General features: G+C 39.1%; 2 protein-coding genes across 8 annotated transcripts in view; one reads left to right on the forward strand and one right to left on the reverse strand.

Annotated features, from left to right (window-relative positions):
* The window catches only part of LOC114641108 (CD276 antigen homolog), a 722545-nt gene that overhangs the window by 74921 nt on the left and 627291 nt on the right, over nucleotides 1–20333 (forward strand). The window lies entirely within an intron of this gene.
* The window catches only part of LOC114641109 (CD276 antigen homolog), a 745815-nt gene that overhangs the window by 13686 nt on the left and 711796 nt on the right, over nucleotides 1–20333 (reverse strand). The window lies entirely within an intron of this gene.

Below are 20333 nucleotides of genomic sequence, written 5' to 3' on the forward strand. Positions count from 1 at the left end.
TGCAATCATCAGCTGTGTAGCTGGCATACCATAAAATTGAGCCCTAGGCCAGAACACTTTCAAGAGTGTTGTGGTAGAAGTTCTTCAAAAGCATTTGGGGTAGATGGGCTTGTCTCAACGTCTTGAAAAAATTCAGGTGTTTTTCAGTTTTCCCAGTTAATTAAGTACTATTAAGAGACCATGTAAAATCCATTGATATGTAGACTCTTAGGATCTTCACACTCCCTATGTATCATTTCTACTTTTCCGTGCTGTGTGTATTGGGGTAGGTGGGCTCTCACTTTTGTTCTCCTGTAGTCTACAATTATTTCCTCTGTCTTACTTGTGTTCAGGATTAGGTTGTTATTATAGAAAATTGTATTCTTAAAATTGGTAATCTCGATGCATTAGAAAAATATTATAAACACATGAGAAAAGTAGACACTATATTTTACTAAGCATTAAGATGTAAGAGTTTGGATTAAAAACACATAACCAATATATGGTTTATTATTCTGTATGAGGTTGAGACCGTCAATAGTTTATTAAGTCAAAGAAATGCAGGAGAGTTGGAGAAAGATGAGCACCTCGCTTAGAGAGAGAATATGAACTCTTTGGCTGTAAATTATAGTAGCAAGCAAGAACAGTCCTTATCGAACAGATAAGATAGACAGAGCGGGGTTTGAGACCCCCTCAGCTAAGAATTATTGATAGAATCAATTAGGGGCAGGACTAGAGCAATGGAATGCTAGGAGTCAGATGAGGAAAAATAATGACTCAAATGATCAGAATTGTAATAAAAGTAAAAGGTACCCATTGCTGGGGGCTCATTGTTCCATCGTAAGTGAGTCTGTATGCACGTCATACAATAAAGCTTAATTCTGCTATCTGTTCTGAAGTCTCTGAGAGCCTTCACTGGGGATGAGGATACCCTATGCCGTGTCAGCCTGCTTCGGCATAATCAATGCACCATTTGGCCAAGTGTGCCAACTCCATCCTGTAGACTGTCTCAACTTTATCTGAAATCAGGCCCACTACCATAGTGCCATCTGAAAATTTCACAATCATATTTGAGGGGTGTATTGGGGTACAGTCTTGCATGAGGAGAAAAGCAATGGGCTAAGCACATAACCCTGTGGAGATGCTGTGTTCAGGATAAGTGTGGAGGTGTGATATAGCAGGTCAGTGGCTCAGATGGAAAGGCCAGTTTTTAAATAAATAATCTCCACACTCGTAGCTTAAAGAGGAGGCATGGTAGTGTGGCTAGAGTGGTTCCCAGGCGCAGTACGGGCTTGGGTGTTTCCACACTGAAGTGTACAGGTGTGGGATCGCACATGTTCGTAATTGATGTCGGAAGCTGCTAATTGCCGTATCTGTGCCACATCCCCATTATAAATAGAAGAAGCGCAAATGCGGTGAGGAGACAGTAAACGAAAAGGACGGAGGTTAAAAAGGAGAAAAGGCAGAAGACTGGAGAAAAAGCAAGTGTAGGTGCAAGCAAACGAGAGAGATAGAGCAGGCTCACTGTAATAATGACTGGCAGCTGGGAAGTGAGCCCTAGTGGGGTGTTTGGCTGGCACTCGGGGGCAGATGGATTGGGTCACTCCTGCTGAGTTTTTCAGAGGAGCAGGAGTGACCACGATCGACGACGGCTTGCCGCATAAGGCCGCAGAAGGCAGTGGGAGTCGAAAGCTTGGGAGGTTGATTCCCCAGTATGAGCGCCCTGGTCGCTTGGGAACCCGAGTCTCGGTCATTATTGTTGTTTAACATTTTTTTAATGGATTTATTTAGTGGATTATTTTAACTTCCACATTGCACCTAATTTTATGGATTATGTATTTATTGAAATGATTTGAACACTACACTGTTGTTTTGAACACTTTTTGGTTTGGACTGTTTTAAATAAAAGCACTTCTGCACTTTACACCATCTCCTTGCTTCACTTGGTGTCCTCATTGTCGGGTTCAATAGGTTCTCTAAAGAGAGATGGGAGCATGGAGCAGGACCCGGATCGTCACAGGAGGAAGTACTGCACGTCTTCCTATTCTAACACTCTGTGTTCTGTTAGTGAGAAGGTTCAGCACGCAAGAGCAGACTGAAGTGTCCAAGCCAAAGTGGCTTAATTTACCAAACACTTTCAGGGTACTACCAGTAAAAAATGCTGAACTAAAATTCACAATCAACATCCTCACATATGTGTTTGGCTGTTTTAAGTGGAATAATTCTGTGTGGAGCATAGTACAGACAGTGTTCTCCATTGAATGGTTTGCCTGATATGTAAACTAGCATATGTCCAGACCTGGGTGTATGACTGATCTAATGTCCGAGAGTACCATTTAAAATTGGGTTAAGGAGCAATAATGGAGGATTTCAAGACATATGGAGACATGTTCCTTCTGTAGTGAGAGGTTAAATATGTTTGTGAACACACACGCAAATTGGATAACACACACCTTCAGTTTCCATCTGGGCACTCCTTCAGGTCCGGTAGCTTTGTGGACATTAACTCTTTGAAAAGTGGATCTTACCTATTGGAGCTATAGGACCAGTGACTGCTCTCCTACATAAGATGCAATATGCAGGGCAGTTCCTCCTTCATTGTGAGCAAAAAACCTATTTAGAACATCAGGGAGATATGTGTACTCAGATGGCTGCACTGTATCACTCTTATAATTAGTCAGTACCTTTACTTCCTTCCACATGCTATGGAGGTAGTTATTCACAATATTCCTCTATGTACTATTTATATTTCTTCTTGATCTCTCTAATGTACCTCTTATAGAAAACTGGCGTGTCTCCTGACCTAAAAGCCATGTCCCATTCTTTCAGCAGGGTACGCAGATAACAGTCAATTCACAGTGTCTCATTGGGGAGCCCTTTCAAAATTGTATGTATCCAGAACGACTGATGTTAAATTCTCCTTATATGCTCCTTGTCTGAACACCTCCCAATTTGTGCTATCAAAACAGTTCTGCAGCACTGAGATTTAACTGAGTGCCGTGTCCACACAGACGGTCATTTAGAAGTGTGTCACTTGGAATTTCCAGCCTCTGCATTAATACCTGCCTTTGTGATTTCTTCAAGGACATATTCTGTGAGCACATGGTGCTCAGTCAGTCTTAAACTCTCAACAACTTATTCATCGTTGTAAGCATTTTGAAACAACTGAGCATTTCCAACATATTGTGTATCCATCCCAAAATAGCATCAAGTAAGCTTTCCAACTTTTATGTGCCTCCGTGTTCGTTGGAATGGACGTAGTGATATCAAGTCTTTAGCTGCCTACCACCTATGATTAGGGAAATGTATTCAACAGTTAAAGATTGACCAATAGGAACAGGTTCAGCTGGGCTGCCTTTGTCTTGATTGACATGTGATGAAACTATCATGAAAGCCGGTATTTTGACATAAAGAGTGCTTTCATTAAATGAGCCATTTGGAACTGGAAAAGTCATGTTGTGAAATAACAACAGTCTTTAAAAATAAGACCTTTCTGAAAGAAAACCTGTATTAATGATAAAAACATAATAATTAGATGACTTTTTATAAAAAAATAGCTGATTTTATTTAATTTTAGATTTTTTCACAGTTTATTGACAATTATATATATTGCTGTACTTTTTCGTGTGATTATTTCATGTTTGTCATTTTATTTATTTCATTATGGTACAAATGATATCCCATAGCAACCTTGAGCTAAAATCATGTAAATTAGTTTTTCCCCACATCAAGCAACCTTCAATACCCCAGAAAGACTGGAATAGCCCATTGATGTTTGTCAGCCATTCTGGCCTGAAGTCTTCTGGATCTGACTCTACAAGCTTCACACAGCCAGCTTTGGAGATCTTCTGCCATTCTCCTCTGTAGATCTAATCAAACTCTACCAGGTAGGATGGAGACTGTCAGCTGGACAGCTATTTTCAGTTCTCAGTTCAGTTTCAAGAGATGATCAATTAGGTTCAAGCCCGGCATTGGGCTGGGTAACTCAGAGTTGTCCATAAGCCATTCCTGTGTATTTTTTTGCTTTGTCCTGTTGGAAGGTGAACCATGGTCCAGTCTGAGGTCCAGAGCACTTTGTATGAAGTTTTCATTGAGCATATCTCCATATTTTGTTCTGTTCAGCTTTCCCTCAAACATGACTAGTCTCATGGTTCCTGATGCTAAAGGACATCCCCACAGCATGATGATGTCCCATCATGGTTCACCACTGGAATAGGATTCTGCAGGTTATTGTTATTTCCACCAGACATGATGCTAACCATCATCAAATCAAAGAATCTTCTTTCTCACAGCCAGAGAGTCCTTACCTGTGTCTTTTACTTAGAAGAGATTTCTGTTTTGCCACTCTGTTATAAAGCACAGACAAGTAGAGTGCTGCAGTGATGGTTGCCCTTATGGAAGTTTCTCCCATCGCTACACAGGTTCTCAGGAGCTCAACCAGAATGATCTTTGGGTTTTGGTCACCTCACTTACCAAGGTCCTTCTCCCCAGATTGTTCAGTTTGGTCAAGCAGCCAAGTTTGGGAAGAGTTGGTTTGCTTTGTTTGGTTTGGTTGTTCCAAACTTATTCTAAATAAGAACTGTGAAAGAAACTCTGCTCTTGGTAACCACAAGAGCTGCATCCTTTCCCATATCTGTGCATCAACACAATCCTGTCAGGAAATTCTTTCGACCTAATGGCTTGGTTTTTGCTCAACTATGAGACCTTCCATAGATAGGTGTGTGCCTTATCTAATGGGTCCAAACAACTGAATTGACCATGGGTGGATTCCAAACAAGGTGTAGAAACATCTCAATGATGATCAATAGAATGGGGTACATCTGAGCCAAAGCAAAGGGTCTGAAAATTTGTGTTAATGTGATATTTCAGTTTTTTTAATTTTAATAAATGTTCAGAAATTCCTAAAATTCTGCTTTTGCTTTGTTATTCTTGGGTACTGAGTGTTGATTGATTAGGGAAAGATGAATTTAAATGATTTAAGCTTAAGGTTGCAACAAAATATGAAAAAATGAAGGAGTCAGAATACCTTCTGAATCTATTTTAAGTATTACTTGCCATGCCTCACTATCAGGCATTTAGATCGCTGAACTTCCCTTAAAATACTGTAAGAGTATTAGAGTACAGTTTATGGATACAAATCTGGAACTTTATAATGATGACAGAGTAGGCCACACAAAGGAACTTACTTGAAATAAAGTCATGGGACATTGTGGAACATGTTTTTGTAGATAGATTTACAATGCTGTTTTCTAAAGCATGCTTTCCAAAATTCATGAAAGCTTTACTTACATATATACAGTACATACAAGCAAGCACTGAGTCTGACTTCCCAACACTTACTTGTCAAATTCTGCAGCCCTTGTCTGGCTACACAGCATTGTGCTACTTACCTTTAACAGTGAGCTTGACATCTTGTGGTGGTTGATCTGGAGGCGGGTAGCACCTATAATCCCCTTCGTCTGTTTTTTGGATATTTAACAACTCCAGTGAAAAATTTCCTTTAGCTATTTGATCATTGTATAACGAAATACGGCCTGCATATCCAGGGGCTATGTTGATTTTCCCAAGTGAGAAACTAAGCATGTTTATATCTGGCAACCTTTTCCATGCAAAACCGACAGTTTGCACATCTAGTGGCTTTGGTGCACTGAAAACACAAGGGAGGAGCACATTGTTTCCGGGAATTCTAACAACGTCTTCAGATAGCACTTAAAAAGAAAAAGAAAGAAAAAGAAAAAAACAAAATTAGCTCTCTGTGCATTCTGTTTTATGAACTAACTACCTGTGTTACGTATCTAATCAACTCAAGTTAAAATCTAAGTAATCAACATAGACCTCAGCATAGTCAACATTAACATTTGCAGTGCACCATCTATTGGGATGCAATTTGCAATCCATGTAATAATAAAATGCACTGCATGTGTCATTCCAACAGATGGAATATATGGTAAACGGTTTATGCTCTCACCTTTAAAGCAAAGTGGCATCCGTTCATCGCAAGGTGAACACAAGCACACGCGCACACACACACACACGCACGCACACGCACACACACACACACACACACACACGCGCACACACACACACACACACACACACACACACACACAAGTGTCATTGAAGCTTCACCGAATCCCCAAACCTTCATGTCTTTGGATGGAAAACTGAGCACACTGTGGATACCCACCAGGAAAAACATGCAAACTCCAGGCAGGGATCACAAGGGACGTGACTCCCTGCGAGACAGCAGTGCTACCGCTCTGCCACCGTGCCACCCCATATGTGTAACTATTAGCAGTATTCATGATTTAAACAAAGTTAACGATTTATCTGTAAAATGTAACATACACAGTTTAATGCATTTCATCATGAAAGTGATATCAAGTGTAGCCGCCAAAGTATAAGGCGAGATCGAGCACGGGTAAAACACATGCCGAAAGAAATCTCTCAGTCCAAAAGTTCAATTTAAAATTATTTATTGAAAGTTAAAAGCAAATAATCCACACAAGAATAAAAGAAAAAATAGTTACATACATAGAATAAAAGGCAAAAAAAAGGAAAAAATGTATCTTCTCTAAACTTAGCTTTTCTTGATAAACTTTAGTTATTTCTGTACTTAAAAGTTCTTAATATCTTCTTCTGTACGCTTTAAGCATGCGGCTTTGTGGAGAGTTATGACGATATTCCAGAAGAAGATGACATGACTGTATTTGGATAAATGAATATTGTTGTACATGAATAAATATAATATATCCCTTGAAAATAAGCCCTAGTGCATCTTTTGGAGCAAAAATTAATATAAGACCCAGTCTTACTTTTGGGAAAACATGGTAGCTGTGGTTTTCTGAATATCATTATGAACACTTTGATGCCACATAAAAACAATTACAAAGCTACATTATCAGTCAAAGAAGTAAACATTCTTCCCTACCATGTGGAAAAACAGTAATAAATTATTTTTTAAGTTTTGTTGATATGTACATTTAAATGGAAACAAGGACAAATTTGGATCTGCTTTTATTTCTCAGAAATATACATTAACAGTCAGTGTGATTGCATGCACGCACATAACTGGATTAACATGAATAGCCTGATTAAGGCAAAACCTGGTTTCTTAAAAATCTGTGTTTACATGGGCACATAATCGTCTGGAGTGCTCTTATTGGCTGGTAGCATCCCAAATTAGATGCTCACTGGTGGCCTTGGGAGGCCCCACCCATTTGGGCTCAACATAAAGGGACTAATAAGCTGCAACAAATAATTCTATGCTAATTATGTGAAGATATTACAGGAAATAAACTTGCAATATGATACATAAACCACACACCATGAGCCAGCTTTTGAGGGTGAACACAGTAGCTACGTTTATGGATTTGGCATTTCAAATTCAAAATGACCTGTCAACAGTATTGCTTAAGCAATGTTTATGGCTATCTTACATTTCTTTAGTAGTGTGCTTCATTGCCTTGTCATGTATGATTCTTGTTCATGTATGTTTCTTTCTGTTCTTGTTTGAACTGTTGGCCATGTCACCTTCCTCATACATCACATAGGGGTCTAAATTCAAGCCGCTATGCAGAGGCAGGCTTTGTACTGCCTGCTTTGTTATGCACAGGTATAAAAAGAGGGATCACTCCAACATTTAATTACATTTGGGGAAATAAATAAGGATTTTATAAATTATGACAGACAGACAGTAAGAAACTGTATGATAAATACGTTCATACAGTATATATATGCATTTTTGTATAAATTGAGTTTGTATTTTCTTCCAATGTCTGGGTGGGTTTCCTTCAGGTGATGTGGTTTTCCCTCACAGTTTAACAACATGTGTGAAACATGTAGGTCAGGTGGATTAGCAAAGCTAAATTGGCCATAGTGAGAGTGTGTGTTTTCACCCAGCAATGCACTGATGTCCTGTCCAGATATTGTTCCTGCCTTGTGCCCACTTTTTGCTGGGATAGATTTCAGCTGCATTGTGACTCTGCTCAGGATGAAGTGCCTTTAGAAAGTGGATGGATGGATTATTTCAGATATTGCAAGTTATTATGAGAGTATTCTTAGAATTTACTATTAAGACTGGATGAATATTTAAAAATATGAATTAAAATGTAAGTTAGAAATAATGGTTGTTTCCAAATAATTGGAGGAGTTAAAAAAGAGAGTTTCAATAAAGTTGTAGGGAAAGTAGAGAAACTAGCAGATACTGGAACCAACAGAAGTGAGTCGAAAATTGATGGTTATGTGCTCTTTGCACAAAGAAAAGTAAAGTTTTTACTTTTTACATATTTTGTTTTATTTTAATCATCTAGAGAGGGACACTGGTTTATGTAGGAGACCATAAATTGGGGGATGACCAGGGTGATCCTTGGACACCAGGTCATCACAGAAGAAAACATAAAATTGGCTTAATTATTAAACAAAAGATTATTGCAAAAAAAATTAACAAAGAAGAAAAATAAAAATAAGCAGAATAAGAAGAAGATTAACAAAACTAAAACAAAAAGAAAAACAGATCAGGAATGAAGTCCTGGTGAGGCTGTGACAAGTATTGTGCATCACATTCACCTGTACATAGTATTTTGCAGATTTCTATATTAAACACAATTTTCCAAGATTTGGCCCAGTTTTGTCCAGGTTTATTGTGTGTGTTTGTGTGTATTTGTTCAGACCCCACACTGTCTGCTGGCTGTCCACTTTAAAATACACCTGTAAATTTCACATATTTACTAATGATATCTGAATCAGTGCTACAATATAAATTAGAAAGTAAGGATGCAAGGACAGATGCCTAATTACTCCCTGTTGCCCTGTTATCTTTATCTTTTGTCAGCTCTCTGTCCAGCACTTTACACTCCAATTTCTGAAGGTAGGTTAATTTTCCATTTAAAACTGTATCAAAACATCTACTAAAGTCTGACCTTTATTTAGAATATTATTTTTACACAAATCATCTTGTAACTATTTTTTCTAATCTATATACAGTATATAAAATTCTTTTTGCGTTTGAAACGGAAATTATGTATGACCACGCGATATGGAAATTATGTATGACCACAGAACATATTATAATACAGGAACTAATCACTTTGTTTGTGGACGCCATTTTTATATTGTCTTTACAAATTGTTAGTATTTGTGTGAGAGTTATTTTCCTGATATTGAAAAGAAGTAAACATAAACAATCCGATCTATCCCATAGAAGTGCGCCCCGCATCGCCCTCTCCCAGCCCTCCTCTCTGGACTACAGTGCTGAGCCGTCTGCCGCCAGGTGCGTTCTGACAGAGAAGTTTTATTTATTCATCCACGTGACTGTCGCGGAAACTACCACATTGTAACTTTTTTTGAGTTGGCAGTACTTGATAGTAAAAGAGATGAGGAAAACAGCTTTGCATCTTTCTACTTTTTAACTTCCCGAGCTGTAAACAATGTGAAGACAAGACTGCCTTCAGCGGCCAGGGGTAGTGATAGGCGGAGTGAAGCCTCATGAAGCATCAAAACGTTTGAGGCATTTGTGTCAGAAATCGTATCAAAGCTTTGAAGTATTTGATACTCGCCTCTCTACTGACACCTCCTGGCCACAAACTCATGATCCACTTCAATGACGTCTGTTACAACTCTTATGGCTTTTACTTTTTTCGCTGCTACAGACTAACAACAAAGAGAAGGGTTTGTCAGCAGCTTCTAGTGTTTGATGTCTAAAAAATATAAATATATATTGTGGTATATGGCCAGCAGTTCATCCCGGCCAATACCCCCACACCACCAGGTGGAGCCCTTCTTGCAACATAGAGGTGCCCCAAGTTCCAGCAGGGCATCATGGACAGTAGAATTTTACATTACAGCCCTGCTGGATACCATGGGGGCCTCCAGGGGATGCTGCAGGAAGGCACGAGGATTTTTATTATAGCCCGGAAGTACTTTCTAGTCACGGGAATGGAATTGATGAAGTACTTCTGGGAGGAAGAAAAGAAGGAGTTTTCACCTGACCCGGAAGTGTTATGAAATCACGTGGACTGAGAGAAAGAAGCACTTCACTGACTATAAAGGACTCTGGGAAAACGCAGCAAGTTGAGCTGAGTTGGGAGGAAGGGTGACTAAGCTGCTGGGAGTGGAGGATTGTGTATTGTGATTGATTATTGAGTATTGTGGAGTGGAGGGTGCTTTGTTCACATTATTATAATAATAAATTTAAATATTTGGACTTTTACCTGGCGTCTGACGTGTGGTCTGAGGGTTCAAGGGGACGACAGCGCCCCCTATCTGTCACAATATATATAACTAACGCCGACAGGCAGCAATGCACTATACGATAGTAAGAGTTAAACAAAATAAGACGCCTCACTCATGGATTCCCGGCTCTTTCAATTAGTATTTACTTTTGCACTGTATCATTATAATCGCTCCTGTTATTACTATTATAATTAACCCTCATCTTTTCTTGAGATCACATTTAATACCCTTAAATGTTTTCTATGGTCTGACTTAATTAAAACGGAGTAGATGGAAAATAAAGGTTTATCCCTGTACTTTGCCATGATATAGGTAAGCACATTTGAGAAAAAAAAGGTGAAATCCTTAAAGCACAGATGTTATTATTCGATCAAGTATTGAAATATTTCATTTATTAATACTTTACAATATTTTGTGGAGCAGAAAAAACGAAGAAAAGACGCTGTCAGTGGCTCTACTAACTAAGGTGGTTGCTTTTAAAATTCTGAGCGTAGTGCTAGCCCGAGTTTGATCCGAATTAAAGACTCATCAAAATAATTAATAATAAAAAAATGATGAGGAGTGAAATCTTTATAACCAATTTGAACTAAATAATTTTGAGAGATACTGTGGAAGGATCTCATAAGAGATCTGTTCGGAAATCATCCCCACTTAGAGTCGCCATCAAAATGTGATGACTAATTGCGGAAGGCAGCTCACGTATTTACATTAATTCATCTTCTATTCATTGCCATTTGACGTCCATGAACCCCTCCATTGAATAAGGTGATAACAAACCTGTTTCAGAATTTATAGATACTTTCAGTAAGTCGAGTGTAATTGTGGAAAACCATTTAGATCAGTTAACATCAAATGTAAATGTGGAAAACAATTTAGATCAGCTAACATCACATTATAATGTGACCTTAAGAAATGCTCTGGACACAGTGGCTCCCCTTAAAACAAAAGTGATCAAAGCACATAGAAACTCTCCCTGGTTTAATGAAAACACTTGCGCTCTTAAATTAGAGTGTCGAAAACTGTAGCGCAGATGGAGAACAATAAAGCTACATGTCTTTCAAATTGCATGGACAGAGAGTGTCAATAAATATAAAAAAGCCCTCTTTAAAGCTCGCTCAGAATACTATTCTACAATAATAGATAGCAATAATAAAAATCCTCGGGTACTGTTTAGAACAGTGGCTAAATTAACAAATGGAAATTCAGATCAACAGTGCAAAATACCAACAGATATTAGTAGTACAGACTTGATGAACTTCTTCAATGAGAAAATTAAAAATATAAGATCCCAGATCTCACAGTACAAACCGCATACTAGCTTAGCAGACCCTGTCTCGCATTGCATTCAGCACTTTAATAATTTTAATCGTGTAACAGAGCAGGAAGTGTTAACTTTAATTTCTAAAATGAAGCCCACTACTTGTTCCCTAGATCCAGTGCCAAAAAAACTAGTAAAAAGTGCAATGGATGTTCTTGCAGCACCTACTCTAGATAGATAGATAGATAGATAGATAGATAGATAGATAGATAGATAGATAGATAGATAGATAGATAGATAGATAGATAGATAGATAGATAGATAGATAGATAGATAGATAGATAGATAGATAGATAGATAGATAGATAGATAGATAGATAGATAGATAGATAGATAGATAGATAGATAGAGTATCAATAGTTAATTATTGCATAGCACAGTACCTGAAGCACTAAAGGTTTCAGTCATTAAACCATTACTTAAAAAGTCAGACATAGACCCACAGATACTAAATAATTATAGGCCTATTTCAAATTTACTGTTTCTCTCTAAAATACTAGAAAAAGTAGTCACTAGTCAGCTTCAGTCACATCTTACGCATTACAATTTATTTGAGAAATTCCAGCCTGGTTTACGCACTGGTCATAGTACAGAAATGGCACTAACGCGGGTTGTAAATGACATTCTGATATCCTCTGATGAAGGAAACGCCCCTGTAATTATGTTGTTGGACTTAAGTGTAGCATTTGACACCATCGGCTATTCTATTTTATTGTACAGGCTAAATGATGTTGGGCTTACAGGCACCGTGCTAGCTTGGTTTAGTTCTTATTTATCAAATCGATTCCAATATGTACAGAAATGTGCTGACAGTACTCCATCATTATACACGGAAGTTCAATATGGTGTCCCGCAGGGCTCAGTACTGGGACCTTTACTGTTTTCACTTTGCATGTTTCCACTGGGATCTCTCATTAGGAAACATAATGTTAATTTTCACTCGTATGCAGATGACACCCAGTTATACCTTTCATTTAAATCAAATGAAGTTTCTCCGATGTTGTCTTTAATTAGTTGTGTTAGTGAATTAAAGGAGTGGATGAATAAGAACTTCTTGTTTTTAAATACAGATAAAACAGAGATGTTAATTGTTGGAGGGAATGACGCTGATCACAACAATATTTTGTCATCATTTAACTCAGTTGGAATCCCAGTCAATTTTACTGAATCAGCCCGCAATCTAGGAGTTATCTTTGACTCTAGCATGTCATTTAAAGCGCATATTACAAAGTTGTCCAAAACATGTTTCTTCCATCTTAAAAATGTTAGGAAATTAAGGCGCTTTCTAAATAAACAAGATTCTGAGAAATTATTTCATGCATTTATTTCTAGTAGGATTGACTACTGCAGTGCGGTGTTCACTGGATGTTCAAACTCTTCTCTATACAGCCTCCAGTTAATCCAAAATGCAGCTACAAGAATTATTACAAGAACAAGAAAATATGAACACATAACTCCAGTTCTTAAATCCTTACACTGGCTCCCGGTTAAGTTTAGGGCAGATTTCAAAATCCTACTTTTAACCTATAAAGCATTAAATGGCCAAAGTCCGGCTTACTTGTCTGAACTTATCATGACTGACAAACCAGAGCGCACATTAAGATCTCAAGATACTGGTCTGCTTATGGTTCCAAGGATTAATAAAATAACAGTAGGAGGTCAAGCTTTTAATTACAGGGCCCCTAAACTGTGGAATGGTCTGCCTGCTACTATAAGAGATGCCCCTTCGGTCTCATCTTTTAAATCCCGGCTGAAGACTCACTATTTCAGTTTAGCATATACCGACTAGAGCTGCTGATTAACTGTACAGACTGCATCTCTGTTGTTAGTCATTAGCACTAAACCATAAATAACATGATTGTTATAATTTGTTACTAACCCTCACCTATTCTGTTTCTCTTCTCGGTACTCAAATGTGGCACTTGGTGCCATGGCCCACCTGCCAAGTTGTTTTGCCTGCCTAAGGTAAAGTCATCCCTGATGGAGGATCGCAGGAATCGTGGGAAAGAGGGGTCCTTTCATCGGATTGGCTGGCCCAGCACTGTTTCAGCCGTGGAATAGCCAAATGGGGGAGGCAGCTTGATGGATGAGGTCTTCAGGAGTCTAAAATTATCCAAATCTTATTATGTGATATCATCTACTGTTAAATTCTGCTCCGTACTTCTAAAAAAATTTTATTTTTTATTGAGGATTTCTTCTGTTCTGTGTATTGTATTGTATTTATCCCCTTCTTTTGACACCCACTGCACGCCCAACCTACCTGGAAAGGGGTCTCTCTTTGAACTGCCTTTCCCAAGGTTTCTTCCATTTTTCCCTACTAGGTTTTTTTGGGAGTTTTTCCTTGTCTTCTTAGAGAGTCAAGGCTGGGGGGCTGTCAAGAAGCAGGGCCTGTTAAAGCCCATTGCGACACTTCCTGTGTGATTTTGGGCTATACAAAAATAAATTGTATTGTATTGTATTGTATTGTATAGTTCAGTTGTGCGGAGCTCGTTAATTATCCCGATTAGGTGGCTCAATGGTATTACGACTGTCTCTCAGTAAAAACACCAGGGGATTGCATCGTTGATCCTCTTCTTGTGAAAGGGTTTTTTTTTCAATTCCTCCATTTAACAATATTTTCAGCTTGGACGGATAGCGAGCGAATCGAGCTGTCGAGGGAAGGTTGGGCCGCCATAGACGGGCAGGGGGCACACGTCCCTAATTATATTGTGTATGTAAAGAGTTTCACTGTAAAACATAATAAGCTTTATATCTGTGTGTTTGGAGACCCTGGTGTCGTACTGAATTTGTATTGTAGAAAAACAAACTACTGTGCTGCATGCTGAAATGTGTCTTTTCGTTTCTGATCGCTATACAGCACTACCAATTTAAGACAATTCGCTATAAACAGTTTCAGCCAATTAGCGCCTTCTAAACATGCAGAATGACAGTGTGAACCTTTATTTTAGCGGCGCAGCATCTTCGTTTCAGTCAGTCATTGTCCTGTTAGACTATTTACTGTTAAGTGCTGCCTGAGCTACCATTTACAACAGGTGGCCGACCTAGTTCTTAAATCAATATTGAAATGCACACACAAGTCTCCTAAATTATTTATTGAAATGCCTATACATTTATAGTGTCCGTTTTAGGAAGTCGTAGTTTTTACTTGTTCCCGTTATTAGGAATTGTAATTTCTCAGTGTCACATATTATTCGTTACTACTCGCAAGTCCCATATCATCGAGATTCTGTTTTATATTCTGTATAAGCAAACTTTTTAAAAGGAGCGTTAATTGAACCGACTATAGCAGACTTGTCATCTTCTTAAAATGACTTTATTGATTTGATATTGACAATTAATCATAAGGTCAAAAATCAAGGAGGCTGTTGAGTTTGCATGGACTGTGCTGTTTCTTTTTTTTTTCGTGACATCGCGTCAGTAGAGAGTGCGTGACGTTAACAATGCATTCTGTCCTAAATGACAGCGCATACGCTTTTTGATATTTCCTAAAGGCCAATGTGTCTCAATTTGCTCATTAATATATTTTGACAGTGTATTTTAATGAGAATGATTATAAACATATTACCCATGTTCATTTCCCATGTAGATATGTAACGTTTGGTGAGAATAAATAAAAAGTAACAACACATATAATAGTTATGTTGCATTGTTTATGATTAAAAAAATGTATCATTTATCTGAAATGTTCTATTTATACAGTTGATTTATTCCACTTCTGAAGGTGTACACTGTCAGTATTCTCCATTGCATTTGCCCCCCAGTGTAACGTGTGCCAGCGCAACTGAGGGGTGGCACACAAGCTCACATAATGGGTCACAAGGCACATCCTCAGCCTGATGCCCAGGCTCTTGTCATGAATATTCCCATCTTGTGCTTTTTCTCGTTCCTGCCAGTTTACTATTATTATTGGACATGTATGTAGAGGAAATGTGTGTCTTATTTTATGTCTATGAAAGGAAGGACGGTAAAGCCTTGAATGAAACTGAGTGTTGATGCTTTGGGTAACAAGACATGTAAGGAGCAGGGAACGTTAAATGTGACAGTGACTGCGGGGGATTGTGGAACTGGAAGATCCATATTACTAAACGAGAATGGTAAACCGGATGGACGCAGGGACATCCGGACATGGGCCGTGGACGCAAAAGACGTACTGCGCAGGCGCCCCCACAAAACCCCCCTTCCAAGCAACGGAAACCGGATGGAAAGCAACGTAAAATAAGAAATGAGGCGCCCATAGCACACAGAAAAAAGGAGTCAGACGCCGGCGCCGCACACAGCGCCGCACGAAGCCCATGGCAAACGAAACGGAATACACACAAAGAAGAGAATTGAGACCCACGACACACAAAGCCCCCCTCCAGTAACTGAAATAAGAAATGAGGTGACGCGCCCCTAGAACACCAAAAAGAAAGGAGTCAGACGCAAGTGCCACATAGCACACGAAACGGTACGCACACAAAGAAGAGGATTCAGACCCACGACACACAAACACCCCCTCCACTAACAGAGATAAAAAAAAGTGAGGCAACGCGCCCCTAGCACACACAAAAAAAAAGAAGTCAGACGCGAGCGCCACACAAACCCATTGGACACGAAACGGGACAGACTACGGACATAGCACACGAAACATACACAAAAAGGAGGATTCGGACCCACGACCACACTAACATAAATAAGAAATGAGACACAAAGCCCCATTACTGAACGAACCGTCCGTATTAAACATACGTCATCTGAACACATTCAAATTATGCAGCATAGGTCGATCTCATTACACTGATGCACTATTAACCGTTCAACCACAGAAAAGGCTCCATATTAACAGTGAGTGCGATCCTCCTTATTACTTATCCATATTTCTAACGCTGAAGAACAAACAAGTCATGAATTCACGATCACGGGTACAAAACGATACGGCTCGAGTGACGGGACCAAACACACGAACCCGCATGAAAAAAAACAATACACGTCGGCGCCTACAACGCGCTTCTGAAACCCCGGAAGAAAATATGTCTCGGCTCCAAAAACGCAAACCTCAACTAACACAGTTACAGAAACGAGCGCAGATGGACAGACACAATGAACGAAGATGCATGCAGCGCGCGTCTCAAAGTGCTGCATCGAAACAGGCAAGGGTTCAAAACGAAACACCTCGAGTCTCAGAGATACAAAAACGGCAGTGAAGGGACAAAATAAATAAACGCAGACGTCTACAACGCGCATCTGAAATGCCGGAAAACAAGCAGGCAAGGCTCCAAAAAGAGAAAGCTCGACTAACCGACATACAAAAACGGGCAAGGCTCAATACAAACAATGCACGCCGTAAACTACAACGGGCTTCTCACACAGCACAGGCAAATTGATTACAGCTCCAGAATAGCATGTCCCAAATCCTGCACATACAACGACGTGCCTCTCAAACGGCACAAGCAAAAGATACACGTCACGGACATCAACGACAGACACCTGCTAAACGATTGCGCCAGTTAGCTGACAACGCGTTCAATAATGAGTCCACTATTCATGAAAATTCATTGGGATTAATGAATGTCATTTGCAATCATTGTCATTCACTTAACTTCTCTGAAGAAACAACTGGCAATACAACTAATGAATTTACACGTTGTTGTCAAAAGGGTCAAATTAGACTGCCTCCTTTACATTCATATCCTGAATATCTACAGAAGCTTCTAACTAATGAAGTACCTGAAAGTAAAAACTTTATGAACTGCATTAGATCCTACAATAGTTCATTTGCTTTTGCATCTAATGGCATCCAGTCACTTACTCAACACCATTGATAAACTTCTACAAACGTTGATGAATAATAATATTCCCTTTGGAGGAAAGGTACTTTTATTAGGACGAGATTTTACACAGTGCTTAGCTATTGTTCCACATTCCATGCGCTCGGCTATTCTTCAGTCCACCTTAAAACACGCAGACAATTGGCATTGCTTTCAAAAGAGTTACGGAGATATTTGGAACAGCAATCTCATTACACCAAATACCCCTTTTAACACAACGAACTATATTATGTCCAAAAAATATTAATGTTGATCACATTAATAACCAGGTCATTTCATTACTTCCTCGAGAGGCACGGCTCTTTCTAAGCTCTGACAAAGTTGACTCTGATGACGACAATGACCATCTTAATTTCCCCTTAGAATATTTGAACACTATTAACCCAGCCGGATTACCACAACACAATCTTAGCCTTAAAAACGGAACAATAATCATGCTATTAAGAAACCTTAACACTAAACAGGGTTTATGCAATGGTACACGTTTAGTCGTCAACACCATGACACACAATGTTATTGAAGCAAAACTTCTTACAGGATCACATGCTAACAATACTGTTCTGATTCCTAGAATTGACCTTACAAGTTCTGACCTGGAATTACCTTTTACACTTAAACGGTGACAGTTCCCCATTAAACCTGCCTTTGCCATGACCATCAACAAATCACAAGGACAAACCATGGACAAAGTTGGCATCTACCTCTCTGAGCCCGTTTTGGGACATGGACAACTTTATTTGCTTCCTATATGCGTCATCTACACCTTCACACTATGCTATATCTCATTCATACATCACGCTCTTTGTAATTTCACAACACCAGGGGTTGGCGAGCGAAGCGAGCAGGGGGCGTAGTGGTTTAAGAATACAGAAACGACAAAAGCTTAGTCTTTCAATAATTCAATTTACATCAATGATTTATTCTGTTGTGCTGCAGTTCGGAAGATTACTTATTTAGCCCCAATCCCATTTATGCCTTTGATAAGATGCATTCAGAAGGAAAGGATGTTGCTGACAAAGTCGGTGCTTTTTTGAAAGTTTGCCTCCAGATGTGCTTATCCAGCAGTTCCTTCTTGTCAGTACTTGAGTGATCTTTATTTCCACCTCTGGATGAATTCGCAAAGTTTCTTTACAACTTTTTTGTCTCATTAACGCAGAAGACACTGTTGATGGCGCTGAAAGACAGTTGTGATTATTTATGCAGCACACGCTTTTACTCGCATTGCTTTTTGGAAATCAATAATACAAATCAGCTACAGATCTGGGAATCACTGAATAGTAAGAACGTTTAATGAGAGTGTCTTGCGCATATACTGGTGTAATGACCACGTCGGCTTTAGTGAAGCATTTCTTAGCCTCTCTGATATGATCGACATGGGGTAGAGTAGATTCTGGATTGTTATAATACGTGCTACCTTACGCAAAATATGCTCATCAGTTTGTTATTGACTCTAGGTGGACACGATTCTGCACCAAGGAAAAAGGTGCCTCGTGTAAATCGTTCATAATGTCTCCAAAATATATGTTATCTTACAGACAAGTACTACATAACTGTTTTATACAAAGTCCTTATTTTAACATATGCGAGCCCCAATTAGGATTTGAACTATAGCGTTAGCACACATTACCAATGTAGCACGGACAACTGCTTTTACGCTTTGAGCCAAAGCAGTTCAGCAGACGAGCGAGTGACCGAAACGACTGCTGACTGCGCAGATCATAGACTAGATAGACGCCGCATTCACTGTGTTGCCCAGTCGATACGATACGTCATCGAGTCCGTCATATTGGAAGTGGCAAACGTGCCATTTAAACTAATACAGGTAGACGTGGAAACCGGGTTTTCTGATGAAAAAACAATAACGTTTAAAACAGTATCGTTTACATAGCCTACAACAGATGTTGGCGAACCGTTTAAATGCAATTATTTATATCAATTTACACACTAATAATGGCAATTATTATATAATAATAATAATTATTATTAAATAATTCCTCACATATAAGTAACATTTCTCGGACTGCCTTCTTCCATCTCCGAAACATTTCTAGACTTCGTCCTGTTCTTACGTAACACAGTACTGAAGTATTGTTTAATGCCCTAGTCACCTCACGTATAGATTACCGTAATGCTATTCTATCTGGCATCTCTTATCCATCGCTTACAACTTCTTCAAAATTCTGCTGCCAGGATAATAACCTGCTGTTCTAAATTCAGTGAACATATTACACCTCTTCTCTCTCAACTTCACTGGCTCCCTGTTAACTACAGAATACAATACAGAATACCGCTCTTAGCATTTAAAGCTCTCCACAAACTCACTGATCTCCTCCAGACTTACACTCCCGCTTGCTCACTCAGATCCTGTAATTTGAGAGTATTCAGTCTGGCAATATGGTGCAGCCTTAGTTTGTGGAAGACAGACACAACTAAAGACATGAGCATGAAATGATGGTTGTCAATTTCAAACTGTGTTTCCTCAGTGTGCTCCTTGAGAAAAAAAAAACACATCATCTGAACCAATCTCAGCCCGAACAAACTGATTGATCAAAGATCCACTGACAGCTTGCCCTAATGTCGACTGTCGGATAACACGCTCAGCTACTTTGACCACCTTGACTGGACCCTCAGAAGGAATCATCAAACCTCCTTTGTTTTTTAATGTGAGCAAGTGGTAGGTTTGATCATCTGATACCGGTACAGCATCTGTTACCAAACTAGCACGGCACACATCACAGGACAGCTTTCTTAAAATTCCGTCTAAGGGCTACCTCCCACTGCTTCCTAAGGTGGATTTCTTTGGGAAACTTTGAACGTTTGAGAAATGTTAACAGCTAACAACAATCTACATAGTTAGTGACCAAATACGTTTAGCCAAAACGTTGTTTGGAGGCTCACTTGAGCACATAAATGCATAGCTTTGTTAGCTTAGCCTGGCGTAGCTAAAGTTAAGATTATAAAACAGGATTTTCTAATGGCCAAATATTACCAAAACA

This window comes from Erpetoichthys calabaricus, chromosome 4 (genome assembly GCF_900747795.2).
Source record: "Erpetoichthys calabaricus chromosome 4, fErpCal1.3, whole genome shotgun sequence".
NCBI lineage: Eukaryota > Metazoa > Chordata > Cladistia > Polypteriformes > Polypteridae > Erpetoichthys > Erpetoichthys calabaricus.